Here is a 12,911-nt window from a genome sequence, read left to right on the forward strand (position 1 = left end):
GCTGCAGAAGCACGACTGAGAAATCCAAGAAATGGAATGCTGAGTCAGAGGGGCGGAGCTAAAGGCCACGACCTCTGAAAATACCGCTCAATCGGCTGTGGATCAGGTCCGGACTCTCGAGCAGCGAGAAAATCATACTGACGACCTCAATAATAGAGGTCGTCGAAAAAATATTCATTTGCTGGGCCTTCCCAAACGGGAAGAGGAAGGCCAGCTTACAGCGTTCCTGGAGCAGTGGCTGCCGCAGCTTTTAAATCTGCAAGCTGGATCAGGCCAGGTAAGGGTGGAATGGGCCTACCGGGTCGCAATACGCGGGCCCGGCTCGAACCAGCGTCCACGCCCGGTCCTGTTCCGGCTGCAGAGCTACAAGGAGAGGCAGATACTCCTGGAAGCTCTAGAAATCTCGGAAAAGACCCCCAAGCTATGATCTATAAAGGATCCAAGATCATGCTATTTCAGAACTTTTCCCTGGCTCTGGTTCGAAACAGGAAGGCATTCGACGAGGCGAAGAAGCCTTTAAGTGACTTAAATATTCAGTACTCCTTACGCTACCCAGCGACGTTACGCTTTAACCATGAAGAATCCGTATATAACTTTGGATCACCAGAAAAGGCTAAGGAATTCTTGGACTCTCTTAGATAAACTGTAAGACATAATGGATGTTGGTCTGCCTTTCTCCCCCCGCTTTGGTTTATATACCCCCCCTTTTTTTCCCCTCTTACCTTACTGTTTAATATCATGGGGGGTGGGGAGAGGGATTTGATTTTCTCCCCTCCCTTGGGGTTGTTTTCTGTTATTATTTTATGTATATATGAGGGATATATGTATATGTGTGTGTATATATATATAAAAGCTTTGGGGTTTGCTGACGTTGGTGGGAGGAGGTGGTTACCATATTTAATTTTACCTCTGTCTCTAGGAGCGGGGTTGTTTTCCCCTTGTTATTTTGTATTATTATATTTAATTATTATTTGTTGAGGTGGTAATTTTATAGTTATATGTTTATATATGGTATTAACATTACCAAATATACCCAGGTGTTGGTATGGGTGGGGGTAGGGTGCTCACTGTTAACTCTAGCTTTGTATTATATTTGAATTCTCCTCATTTTATTGAGGAGTGCCTGGGTCAAGGGTGGGGCATTGGTTGGGAGAGGATATGATGGACTTTTGGAGAGGAAGTGACACCCCCTGGGAACAAGGGGGAAAGTCTCCACTTAGATACGTTTTATATTTTATTTAGAAATAGTTTTTTACTGTATTGTGGTGGGTGTATTAAAGAGGTTTTATTTTTGTAAATTTTATATGTTCTACGCTCAGGATGTTCTGGATAGGGTTCCCCCTCCCGAGGGGTCTCAGATTGGCCCAGAGGATTATGGTTGATCAGTCGGTTAAGTGGTGCACCTGGAATATCAAGGGGAGTAATTCGCCAGTCAAAAGGAAGAAAATATTATCAAATCTTAAGGAAAGAGTTGATATAGCTCTCCTACAGGAGACACCTGTCAGATAAAGAACACTTGAAATTATGACAGGGCGGATTTGATCAGGCTTTTTTTCTTCTTTTAGCTCAAAAAGCAGGGGAGTTGTTATTCTTGTTCGGAAGAATTTCCCTTTCAAAAAATCTTAAAGCAAATAAAAAGACGAATCTGGATGATATATCTTGATTAAAGCCCTCATAAATGGAGAGGAATATGGGATTTTAAAGTTTGTACTGCCCCCCCGGCAGACCCTTTTAAATTTATAACGGAAGCCTTTTCAAAATTGATGGCTTTTGATGCTCGTCATATAATTATTTTCAAAATTGATGGCTTTTGATGCTCGTCATATAATTATAGGGGGAGATTTTAATTGTATTATGGATCCAGAAATAGATAGGATTCCCAAGAGTACTGCAGAAGTATCTCCCAGATCTAGACAATTGATGGATCTGAACAAAGAATTAGGATTAGTAGATGTATGGAGATGTCTTCATCCACAGGGCAGAGATTTTTCTTTCTACTCTAATCCACATAAATGTCATACCAGAATTGATGTTTTTTGCCCCCTTGATTTTTTTTAAAATTCCATATCATCCTGTAAAAAATAGGTAGTATAGCAATTTCTGACCATGCTGCTGTATATATGGAAACTAAGGCAAGGAACAATGGGACATCCCCTCGGCATTGGCGTATGGACCCCTTCCTAATGAAGGATAGTAAATTTGTAAAGTACTTCAAGAATTTAAAACTTTAGAAATTCAGGTACAGCTAGCAACCCGTCAATGATGTGGGAGACCATCAAAGCTTACACGCGAGGCTTGATCATCTCCTACTCAGCGACCCAGAAGAAATTAAAGGGAGAACAACAGCGTCTGCTTGAAGCCCGCTTAAAAGCGGCTGAAACAGCATACACTGATAGACCTTCTATTATTAAATTGCTAAGGATTACAGCTCTTAGGACAGCTCTAAACACTACGCTTACTCAAATGGCTAAGAGGGAAATATTATTTGCAAAGCAAAGGTTATATGAATATGGCAACAAACCGGGTAGATACTTAGCATTTCTTGCAAAGAGAAAAGGCCCCTCAGACTATTACATCTATCAAGTATGGGTATTTTGACTCCTGATCACAAAAAAATTAATGCGATCTTTAGAGAACTTTATTCTGAGTTATATAAATCACAGGATTGTGAAGATAGGACGAAGAGGATGCAGTCATTTAAAAATTTGACTTTTCCAGGCCTAACTCCGGAACAAGTATCGGTCCTAAATGCTCCTCTTACACTCCAAGAAATACTTGATGCAATTAGGCAACTTCAAAATGGTAAGGCGCTGGGCCCAGATGGGTTTCAAGCTGAATTCTATGAAGAATTTACAGAAATACTGGCTGGTCCACTTATGGACATGTATAACTATGCATATAGTCAGGGCTGTCTCCCGCCTTTGCTGAAAGAGGCAAATATATCATCCTTAAAAAAGGAAAGGACCCAGAAGATTGTACATCATACAGACCAATATCCTTGCTAAATGTAGATTTTAAAATCCTCTCTAAAATGTTAGCACCGAGATTAGAAAGGATACTGCCACATATTATAAAGGAGGATCAGACAGGGTTTATTAAGGGCCAATGATCATCCAATAATGTTAGAAGGGCTCTGAATATGATTCAAGCTTGTCATCAGGGAAAGATACCAGGAGTAGTGGTTTCATTAGATGCGGAAAAGGCATTTGATAGGGTCGAATGGTCATCTTTGTTTTACACATTGGAGAGGTTTGGCGTTGGACAGGTGTTTACCAAATGGGTCTCAACATTGTATAGTGATCCCAAAGCAGTTGTGGTTACCAATGGATTAGGTTCAGATAGCTTCAGTGTGGGTAGGGGCTGCTGTCAGGGATGTCCCCTCTCGCCATTGTTATTTACGCTAATAATTGAACCACTAGCAGAAGCTATACGGGCTGATCCTAATATAGTGGCCCCAAGGATTGGTACAGGTAAACATAAAATTACCCTTTATGCAGATGTTCTTCTATTCCTCAGTAACCCTCTGATGTCCATACCTCACCTAATCCAAGTTAATACATTTAGTGCATTCTCAGGCTATAAAATTAATTTTTCAAAGTCGGAGGCTATGCCAACGGGTGGCCTTGCTATGATACCCCGCTTAGCAGACAGATCCTTTTTCCCTTTCACTGGTCCCTGGAGGGCTTCTTATATTTAGGCATTTTTATTACTCCAGTATTTGGTCAGTTGTGTAAGGCTAATTTTGTGTATTTATTGGAAAGGATAAGGCAGGACCTCCAGCGATGGGGAGACCTACCAATTTCCTGGTTAGGTAGAATAGCACTAATCAAAATGTCCTGCCCTGTCTCCTATACCCTATGAGAATGCTTCCGGTGATGCTGCCGAGGACGGCTTTATGTAAATTATATGGTTGGCTGGGTTCCTTTATCTGGAAGTATAGGCGGCCCCTCATTAAGCTGAAGAAGCTACAGCTTCCACAGGCAAGGGGTGGATTGGACTTCCCAGATTTTAGGAAATATCAGTTAAGTTCCCTATTAAGTTACATAGCTGATTGATTGTGGATCAGACAAGACCCAATCTGGTTGGACATCGAGGCCTCAAGTAAAATACCCACTTATTAACCTTTTATTCTCAGACAAGAGGAAAATCATTACAGATCACTGTAAAAACCCTATAATACTAAATACAATCAAGGCTTGGAATATAATGTGACAAAATGAGGGCAATTCACAAAACATCCTCCTATGCACCGATAGTGGGAGCATGGGGATTCCAACCGGGGTTAACAGATGTCACTTTTAAACTCTGGAGATCCAGGGGTCTCATGTCTAGGGGATCTATTTAAAGATGGGGTCCTGATGTCTTTTGAACAGCTGTGTCAGAAATTCAGATTACCCAATGGAGACCTCTTTCGATACTTCCAAATTCGAGATTATATACAGAAGACTAAGTTATTAGATAGTCTTTATAAATCCGATAGAATGTAGTGTCCTACGACCAATGGGGGTATCTTCCGTCAGTACTATTTATCATTTACTATATGATGAAGTATCGGGAGATCAGGATTTGGGACTGGAAATCTCCACAGAAACGTGGAATGATATTTGGGAAAATGCTAGAAGAATTACTATTTGTAACAGAACCCTGGCTATCCAGCTGAAGATACTTCATAGGGCCCATATAGCACCTGTTCGATTGGCAAAATTTAAGGCAGGAGCATCTCCAAAGTGTCCCAAATGCAAAATAGAGGTGGGCACTCTTGTACACTGCTTATGGACCTGTCATAAGATCCGTAGATATTGGACTAAAGTAGCAAGTACCCTGACAGAAGTTTTAGGAACGGAAATTAAAGTGGACCCTGTATCTCTCCTCTTGGGCTTTTCAAACTTTCCCTCCCTGGACACATGGGAAGAAACTATTTTCTATTCTTTCTGTGCAAGGAAAAATATTTTGGTGAACTGGGTGGCGGAGGGCCCCCTTGGACTTTCAAATTGGCACAGACTAATTATGGAATGTATTCCCCTTGACTTCCTTACAAATATGGTGCACCGAAAGACCGAATTTTTATTAAATATGGCAGCCCTTTTTGAATTACATAAATACAGATATTTCGGCTATCCTAACAAGGGCTTTTATTTAATTGAGATTACAAACCTGGCTGTTCCGGGGCCCCTCGGGGGAGGAATCCCGCACGAATACAGGTTTTATTACATCTGATGCTAACACATTCCTAGCATGTAAAAGACTCAAATATACACTCTGGTTAGTTGTAGGTTAGATTAGTAGATAGTTGAGTTTTGTTTGGTTTTTCCCTTTTTTGGTTTTTGTGTTTTGTTTTTTTGTTAAATTTTGGCTATTGTATATTTGAGCTAATTGTATATCAATGTTTATATCTGAGAGTTTTGTTTATTTTTGTAAACTTGTAAAAATGTTAAATTTCTAATAAAAATATCTATAAAAAAGTTTCCTTGCTACTTGTTTCAGCATCATTGATTTCATATATTCACTCACTGACCTCTCCAGGGTGAGCAACTCTTAGATAATGAACATACTTCAGCATTCAACCAGGATCAGGAGGAGAGATGCCAGGAAGTCTGCATTTACACAGTTGTTTGAGCAGACAAAAGGATAAAAACAATAAAATGACAAGCAACATCTAAGAGTTAACATAGAACTTGGGACAGACCTCAAATACTAGACACCATCAGAAAATCCAGTACAAGTTTGCCAGCTTTCCTTAGGCTGGCCGACAGAATCATTGAGCATGAGAACCCTTTTCTAATCCAATCTTAATGGAAACCTGCAAGTTTACTTTGACTTCCCAATGGTGACAACCTCAATGACACTCCAAATTAGATTCAAGAAACAATTTATTGGGATAAATATCAACTTGAGACATTTTGCTATCTTGGAAGAGACTATTACGAGAGAGAATAGTCTCAACTTCTGTTGGTTGAATTTACAGAAATACCAATTTTTATATAAGCATTGGAAATCTGCATTGATTCTGTTCATTTTGAATATCTAGGTTAGCTTCTCTGCTGAATTGTCTCAACGGAGGTGGTGTTTGAGATTTGAACTCAAACTGTCCATATTAAGGTATGTCAATTGAGTGAAAACGGATTTTCACAATTAAGTTTACTTCACAAGTTATGATCTGTCAATTTGATTGAAACTCTTCATTGTGGTCTTGACTCATTGCACCGCAAACTGAAAAAAGCCTAACTAGTAGCGATTAGAATAACACCATCAATAAAATCAGTCACAAGCAGATGGGCTATAATTTAAAATTGAGTCAGCATTCTAAAGTGTAGTCTCAAGCAGATGACTGTACTACACCAGAGCAATCTCAATTCCAGGTTGAAAGAAAGGAATCAGTGTTCAGAGATGGAAGATTCTTGAGCATCTGGTGCCTCAGACATACTCCTCTACTACTCCTTCAAACAAAAATACAAAAAAGGATTAAGTTTGACAGTTCCAACAGATGTTGGATCAGTGAATGAGTGAAGTTTATGAAAATTAACCCAGGACCTTTTTAAAAAAGGCCCCAATCATGCCAAATTTCACGTGGGAGTTAGGAAGGAAGTGACACCTATTCCAAAGGGGATACTGACCAGCAAGACCAACCTGTGACTGCAGCCAAGGTGCTGGTCTCAAAAGTTGAGACTTGTGTACTTTCCATTGGATCTGATGAGACACTAAGGACTTTGAGAGGACTGGTTGAACATAGTGGTCTATATTACTCCCCCTTCATATAGGGTTTCTGACAGGTGTTTGCTACACATTCTTATTGCAGGCACCAGTCTGGATAATAAACATTGTGGACATCCTGACCCTACTTTGGGAACTCTTTTTGCAGGGTTAATTATCTAATTAATAGTTTATGGTCATTTAGAATGACGTACAAACTACCCGCACTAGAATGGAACAATTTAACTGTTGATGAACAGTTCCTTTTCACGTGGATTGAAGAATGGCACAAAATGCCCAGCAAGAGTATGTATATAACCGCTGAAAGAAACCCACAGGATTTGTATGCAAGTCTATTAAACTTGAGATAAATTTGTATGCAATTACATTAGAAGTGCAAAACATGATAGTTGACCCGAGTGCTGTTTAATCTAACCTTACCATACTGTACTTACAAGAACAAACAAAACCTGGGGGCCAAAGCATAGAAACAGGAAAGATTTTTACTCACAATAGGCTGGAAGTAAATTCAGTATGGATGGAAGTTAAGGAAAAAAGAAAGTCAGAAAACACTAGGAGAATTCAGGCATCCTAATTATGATATTGCACAACATTTAGACAATGTATCATACAAACTGAACAAAGTCAATTAGCAAAAAAAGACTTGCTAGAGTGACTAATTGGAGTGCATTTGCAAAGTTCCCTAGATTAGGCTGCAGAAACACCTGGGAGAAGGGTGCATTTCTCTGGATGAGTAATGAGCACACATTAAAATAGTATCTTAGTATTGGATCCTCTGGGGAAGATAAATATCAGAATTTTATATTTGGCATACACAATTTAGAACCTTTGTTCAACATAAAGCCAGCAACATAGAGGGAGATTGTTGAATTGTGGAATACTTAAATTTCACAATTCAACCAACCTACCTTATCTGGAGAAGGTAAAGCTGAGAAAACATGGCTGCTAATTTAGGAGTTGAAAGACAGTGCTAAAGTAAAAGATTGTAGATTCTAGAGGGCTGAAATAAGTTATTCATGTACCATCCAGATGCCTTTTAAATGTTGCAGTTGTACCAGCTTCTACCACTTCCTGTCAGCTCACTCCATACACTCACCACCCTTTGCATGAAAAGGTTACTGTTAGGTCCTTTTAAAGTCTTCCCCCTCACCCTAAATCTATGCCCTCTAGTTTTAGGGCCCCCACCCAGGGGGACAACCTGTCTATCCTATCCATGCCCCTCATTTTTAAACCTCAAAGGTCACTCCTCAGCCTCTATGCTGGGGTAAAAAAAAAAGTCCCAGCCTATTCATCATCTCCCTATAGCTCAAATCCTTGTAAATCTTTTCTGAACTGTTTCAAGTTTCACAACATTCTTCTGATAGGAGACTAGAATTGAACACAGTATTCCAAAAGTGGCCTAATCAACAGCTGAACAGTCTCAACATGACCCCCAACTCCTATACACAATGCACTGACCAATATAAAAGCAAGCATACCAAATACCTTCACTATCTGCGACTCCACTTTCAAGGAATTATGAAAGTTGGTTTCTGTTCAGCAATACTGAAAAAGACCCTACCATTAAAAAGGTGTCTAAGTCCTGCCCTACCAAAAGTAGCACCTCCTTTATCTAAATTTAACTCCATCTGATAAAGGGTCTCTTGTACAGAGAAATAACCTTCATTGCCCATTTAAGCAATTTTGGTGTTAGCTGCAGATTTACTAACATTATCCCACTTTGACATCCAAATGGGAGGTAAAAAAGCATCAGACAGCACCAACCCATGCAATGCACTGCTAGTCACAGGCCTCCAGTCTGAAAAACAAGTCTCCACCACCCACAGTCTCCTACCTTCTAGCCAACTTTGTATCCAAATGGTTAGTTCTCCTTGTATTCTATGTAATTAACCTTGTTAACTAGTCTAACATGAACTTGCCAAACACCTTTCTGAAGTCCATGCAGACAACATCCAGCATTGCCTTCAATCCACTTCAAAAATCTCAAGTTAGCGACATTACTTTCCATACAAAGCCATGTTGACTACCTTTAAATCAATCAGCCCTTGTCTTTCCAAATAGATGTAAATCCTGACCTTCAGGACTCCCTCCAACAACTTGTCCACCACTGATGTTAAGCTCACCAGTGCTTAGTTCCTGGCTTTTTCCTCACCATCCTCGAGTATGGCACCACTTTAGCCAACCTCCAGGTCTTCTGGCACCTCATCTGTGGCAATCAGTGATACAAATAGCTAAGCAAGGGTCCCAGCAATCACTTCTGAGCTCTTAAGCAGTTCAGTTGCTTAAATTCCTTCCCAAATTAACCTTGATTTTTGTTTGTCACAAGTCAGGGACATCCCTGAAGAATTCTTCAGTGTAGTAACAATAGAGTCAAACATTACCTGCCTTTCTGCACAGATGCAGGTTGGTCTTCAGGTGATATTAACCAAAACCAAATACAAGCCCACTGATTCCTACACTTCCTACCACTCCAATCCCTCACTTCCTTCATCTTCAGCACACTATTAATGATGAAAACTCATTAATGAGTTGAGCACATCCTTAAGATTTCAAAACCTCATCTAATTATAGCCTTAATGTCATGATCAATATGTTAGATGTGGGCTCCATTGATCCTTTTTGTACAGTAATGCAAATGTGGAGTTAGTGAGGAAAAAAATTCAAAGTCTTATTGCTATTGCATGAAGCAGAGGGCAGTAGCAGTCAGCACTACCACCTCAGCACCAGCAATCTGGGTTCAATTCCCCACTCAGGCAATTGTGTGGAGTTTGCACATTCTCCACATGTACATGGGTTTCCTCCCACAGTATAAAATGTACATGGTCAGGTGGATTGGCTATGCCAAATTGCCTATAGTATCAGGGATGTGCAGGCCAGGTGAATTAGCCATGGAAAATGCAGGGTTAGAGGGATGGGGGTCTTGTTTTGGGTGGGATGCGGTTCAGAGAGTTAGTGTGGATTTGATGGACCAAATGGTGACCTAAGATGGAGTGAAATTGCTACTTGCTTTCTGACTGGAGAAAAGCTGCCAGCAACAGAGTGAGAAATACATAATTTGTCTTTATTTTTAAAGACACATGTTCCTCCTGAACACCCAAGGCAAGTTTGGGCCTCTGTTCAAGGATTTACTAGTCTTGATCATGACGACATGCTGCGCTTCTATCACCTCACTAGTGTTAGAAAGAAGCATTTCTCTGGTTAGTTTCCACCCTGCCTTGGCTTCAGAAAAGGAGAAAACAGAACCAGATTTGGAATGCTTATAGCCTCATATTACAGTCAGGCAGACTGCATCTACGTTTACTTGCTGGGTTAGTGTGCAAGGCTTATTCGTTTTAATCCAAATCAAGTTACGCTAAATCCCTTGGGTTTCCACAAGATACATGCCTTTAAAGGTCAGCACTTAATAGCAGGCAGTCATTTTAACCCCAAATTAAATGCCCAATCTGTCCTGTAAAAATTCCATGGAGCAGGATCTCAAACACCAAATAAAGGTTCATCCATCTTACTGGGACACCTATTAAACCTGCCAAACAGTCATACCATTGACCATTCCTTTCCTTTAATAATTCCAAACAACTCTTCTCCAAGCTTACAATTTACTGCATTCACACTTACAATGTTGTGGGTGAGTTTCATGATATCCAGCATGTTATACTCTAAAATAAGTTCTTTGATGCAGTTTTCAAATTCTCACCTAATTATACAACCAGAAGTGTTGAGAAATAAATAGAGTGGTGAGCAGCATCGCTGGGACCTTCTGACTGACCAAGCAAGCTCTGGGCCCATATTTAAAGCTCAGTTGCACACCACTTCACAGGTGGAAGCCAATAAAGTCTCCTCCTTTGCTGCCTGCCAAATGAAGCCACAACAGACTGAGCCAGCCTAGACAGGAAGTGTAGCATGAGTCAGTGGCCATGTCTTGCATCAAAAGGGACATTCAGCAATGCTGCAAGGTCAGTAAACTCATGGTCCACTAGGGCAAGTGCCACCATCATCTCTATGCTATCTCACTGCTATTACATATGCATGTCACCAAGACTGATGTGTAATTTGAGGGTTGTTATCCAAGTTATAAATCTACCAGGATTCTCACCTCCCAAAATCATAACCCTCCCTGCTTTGTAGCAAGTACAATGGGATGTAAAATGTAGGAAGCTTGATTGGGTACAAGGTTTTTCCACCTCAGGGTTGAAAATACAGGAGGAGGTCTTAGTTATTCTATTTAATAGATAAACAAATCATGAGGAACATGCTAATTGATACATAAAATTCTTAAGTGCTTGACAGGGTAAATACAGGAGGTTCATGCAGTTGACTGAAAGGACAGTCTTAGGAAAAACAAGCAAATTATTTGGCTGCATGACAACAAATCTCTTCAGTCAGAATAGTAATGAATATTTTGAATTATTTATCACAGTGGACAAAGAATTATTGAATGCATTTAAAGCTAAGACATAGATGTTGTCCACTTAAGGGATGGGGGATGTTAATAAGAAAACAGGTGGGAAAGTGTTGAGATAGATAACCAGCCAGGAACCTAGTGGTTTCAGAGCAGCTTCGAAGGGCCATATGGTTAACATAAGTATCTATGGATTTTACATTTATACTTTAAAATGTCAGAGGGATGATGAAAGCCTTTCATTTATTAGACATTGAAGCATAAATCTTGATAAGTAATGGTGCAATTTTCAATGTGAGGGTGTCGTGGCTGTATCTGATCCACTCCATTGAACATGGATTTATCATAACTTCTCAGCTTATGAGAGGTTTGCAGGATGTGTTTTAGGGCTAGGGAATGCTATGGTTGACTAAGGGTGGTAAGTAATCATTAACCCCCACTATCACTCAAAACACTAATCATCAAGCTATAGAAAACAACTCTGCTGAAATCAGTGGATCAGGACAACAATCCAAACACAGCATTTTGAGTGGGAGGAATGATGGGAAAGTATAAAGAGAAAATTTATGCTGTGATTTCTGAAGCATTTTTGCATCAGATTCAATTATCTCCTTTGAGTGAAAAGAGGATAATATCAGAATTATGGGTATACAATTTTTTGGTAGCCCAAGTACTACTGTAATGACTACAAGTTTATAGAAAGTCATTCATATAGATCTGTAATTAATACCATGCTATTTTAATAATGAATCTAACAACTTTCCCTTCAAAACATCCTGTCTCACAGGTTTAATTTCTTTCACTACTGCTGAAAGACAAATCCTAACATTGGCTCAGTATGAAATTCCATTTTTTTAAAAAAGGTACTAACTTTTTCCAGAATTCCAAGCTATGGAAATGCAGAACTAACGCTTCCATATGCCCCCTTAGTAAACTTCTCAAAAAGAAGAGTTTACAAAAAGTTAATTAAAGCTGGCCACACAATAATTCATCACCAATACACCATTCTGCTGTAAGTTTCTCTGTTCTTTACTTTTTTTTTAAAAAAAAGCTCTTACCTTCTTCCGTCAGTGAACACGTTCTTTGCCAACAGTCTGTGTTTATCGCTCCCTCCTCGTATCGCTTTCCCTTCAGCTGCCTAACTGGCAGCAATATGAAAGAAACCGAGTTGCTTTACTATGCTCCGGTATCCCAGTACATGAGATTTTCAAACTGCGCTCATTCAGTTCATTGTATCATCCACCCCATTCCCATTCTTATCAGCAAATAGCAAGGCGGGAGCAAAGATACACAGCCCAAAGCTCAGTGACCAGTTTCCCGGGGGGCACGTGATTTAAAGCTGTTGGAATGATTTTCATCTCCCGAGCAGCTGGGATCAATTAAAATGCTGCTTCACTGCAGTTGGCTGGGCCACGGATATCCTCCCACCCTTTACTGATTGCCTTTTCCTAGTTCGAGCTCTGTAGGAAGCACCAACATTCTTTGTGCTATTAATCTAACTGTCTGGAAACACTCTGGGTTGTGGAAAACAATGGTATTCTCTTGCTGCTATATATGGTCACAGAGCATCCATTTTAGTAGTCTCAGAAGAAATCAATTTTTATACTGTTAGCAATCACTTTTTTAATAAAGGAGATGCTACTGCCTTAAGCAATCGGCTGGAGCATTGTCAAGTGGGGGAGTGGACCAAAATCTACTTTTTTCAATTTAATAAGTTTTAAAAATATATATATATATTGCCCCTTCCAGATCATGTTGCCCTTTTTCACTCACTGTAGCTGGCACACTCACTGCTGAGTAA

At 39.9% G+C, this 12,911-nt stretch overlaps 1 protein-coding gene across 2 annotated transcripts in view; it reads right to left on the bottom strand.

Annotated features, from left to right (window-relative positions):
• Positions 1 to 12,416, bottom strand: part of mid2 (midline 2) — a 244,722-nt gene extending 232,306 nt beyond the window's left edge. For both annotated transcript variants that reach the window (XM_043704700.1, XM_043704702.1), the window contains exon 1: positions 12,169 to 12,416. The gene's annotated coding sequence lies outside the window, so the exon portion shown is untranslated. The remainder of the gene's footprint in view (positions 1 to 12,168) is intronic.
• Between the last annotated feature and the right edge of the window lie 495 nt (positions 12,417 to 12,911).

Source organism: Chiloscyllium plagiosum, chromosome 15 (assembly GCF_004010195.1).
Source record: "Chiloscyllium plagiosum isolate BGI_BamShark_2017 chromosome 15, ASM401019v2, whole genome shotgun sequence".
Lineage (NCBI taxonomy): Eukaryota > Metazoa > Chordata > Chondrichthyes > Orectolobiformes > Hemiscylliidae > Chiloscyllium > Chiloscyllium plagiosum.